The sequence below is a fragment of the Ranitomeya variabilis genome, chromosome 2 (genome assembly GCF_051348905.1).
Source record: "Ranitomeya variabilis isolate aRanVar5 chromosome 2, aRanVar5.hap1, whole genome shotgun sequence".
Classification (NCBI taxonomy): domain Eukaryota; kingdom Metazoa; phylum Chordata; class Amphibia; order Anura; family Dendrobatidae; genus Ranitomeya; species Ranitomeya variabilis.
The window spans coordinates 204,887,070-204,889,513 of record NC_135233.1 but is presented as its reverse complement, the minus strand read 5'-3'; positions in this window follow the sequence as shown (position 1 = coordinate 204,889,513).

Here is a 2,444-nt window from a genome sequence, read left to right as displayed (position 1 = left end):
CAACCAAATCAGAGGCCGAGGGGCCCCGCCCACCAAATCGAAGGCCGAGGGGCCCCGCCCACCAAAGCGGAGGCCGAGGGTCCCCGCACACCAAATCAGAGGCAGAGGGACCCTGCCCACCAAATCGGAGGCCGAGGGGCCCCGCCCACCAAAGCGGAGGCCGAGGGTCCCCGACCACCAATTCGGAGGCCGAGGGTCCCTGCCCACCAAATCGGAGGCCGAGGGTCCCCGCCCACCAAATCGGAGGCCGAGGGTCCCCGCCCACCAAATCGGAGGCCGAGGGTCCCCGCCCACCAAATCGGAAGCCGAGAGTCCCCGCCCACCAAATCGGAGGCCGAGGGGCCCCGCCAACCAAATCGGAGGCCGAGGGGCCCCGCCAACCAAATCGGAGGCCGAGGAGCCCCGCCCACCAAATCGAAGGCCGAGCGGCCCCGCCCACCAAAGCGGAGGCCGAGGGGCCCGGCCCCGCCCACCAAAGCGGAGCCCGAGGGGCCCCGCCCACCACATCGGAGGCCGAGGGGCCCCGCCCACCAAATCGGAGGCCGAGGGTCCCCACCCACCAAATCGGAGGCCGAGGGTCCCCGCCCACCAAATCGGAGGCCGAGGGTCCCCGCCCACCAAATCGGAGGCCGAGGGGCCCCACCAACCAAATCGGAGGCCGAGGGGCCCCACCCACCAAATCGGAGGCCGAGGGTCCCTGCCCACCAAATCGGAGGCCGAGGGGCCCCGCCAACCAAATCGGAGGCCGAGGGGCCCCGCCCACCAAATCGGAGGCCGAGGGGCCCTGCCCACCAAATCGGAGGCCGAGGGTCCCCGCCCACTAAATCGGAGGCCGAGGGGCCCCACCCACCAAATCGGAGGCCGAGGGTCCCTGCCCACCAAATCGGAGGCCAAGGGGCCCCGCCAACCAAATCGGAGGCCGAGGAGCCCCGCCCACCAAATCGGAGGCCGAGGGGCCCTGCCCACCAAATCGTAGGCCGAGGGGCCCCACCCACCAAATCGGAGGCCGAGGGTCCCCATCAACCAATTCGGAGGCCGAGGAGCCCCGCCCACGAAATCGAAGGCCGAGCGGCCCCGCCCACCAAAGCGGAGGCAGAGGGACCCCGCCCACCAAATCGGATGCCGTGGGGCCCCGCCAACCAAAGCGGAGGCCGAGGGTCCCCGCCCACCAAATCGGAGGCAGAGGGACCCCGCCAACCAAATCGGAGGCCGAGGGGCCCCGCCTACCAAAGCGGAGGCCGAGGGTCCCCGCCCACCAAATCGGAGGTCGAGGGTCCCCGCCCACCAAATCGGAGGCCGAGGGTCCCCGCCCACCAAATCGGAGGCCGAGGGGCTTCGCCAACCAAATCGGAGGCCGAGGAGCCCCGCCCACCAAATCGAAGGCCGAGCGGCCCCGTCCACCAAAGCGGAGGCCGAGGGGCCTGGCCCCTCCCACCAAAGCGGAGGCCGAGGGGCCCCGCCCACCACATCGGAGACCGAGGGGCCCCGCCCACCAAATCGGAGGCCGAGGGTCCCCGCCCACCAAATCGGAGGCCGAGGGTCCCCGCCCACCAAATCGGAGGCCGAGGGTCCCCGCCCACCAAATCGGAGGCCGAGGGTCCACACCAACCAAATCGGAGGCCCAGGGGCCCCGCCCACCAAATCGAAGGCCGAGGGGCCCCGCCCACCAAATCGGAGGCCGAGGGTCCCCGCACACCAAATCGGAGGCAGAGGGACCCCGCCCACCAAATCGGAGGCCGAGGGGCCCCGCCCACCAAAGCGGAGGCCAAGGGTCCCCGCCCACCAATTCGGAGGCTGAGGGTCCCTGCCCACCAAATCGGAGGCCGAGGGTCCCCGCCCACCAAATTGGAGGCCGAGGGTCCCCGCCCACCAAATCGGAGGCCGAGGGGCCCCGCCTACCAAATCGGAAGCCGAGGGTCCCCGCCCACCAAATCGGAGGCCGAGGGTCCCCGCCCACCAAATCGGAGGCCGAGGGGCCCCGGCCACCAAATCGGAGGCTGAGGTTCCCCGCCCACCAAATCGGAGGCCGAGGGTCCCCGCCCACCAAATCGGAGGCCGAGGGTCCCCGCCCACCAAATCGGAGGCCGAGGGTCCACACCAACCAAATCGGAGGCCGAGGGGCCCCGCCCACCAAATCGAAGGCCGAGGGGCCCCACCCACCAAAGCGGAGGCCGAGGGTCCCCGCACACCAAATCGGAGGCAGAGGGACCCCGCCCACCAAATCGGAGGCCGAGGGGTGTTATGACCCCAATGGCGAGGGTCTCAGAGGAACGTGGAAGTCTGCAGAATACAAAAATCCAGCTCATAGGGCAGTGGTAACTGGGTTGACCATATATCTACTCCTAACGCCAACACTAGAAGTAGCCGGGGATCATTCCTACGTTGATTCTAGATGACACGCGCCAGCCGGAGAATCTAGCTACCCCTAGTAGAGGAAAACAAAG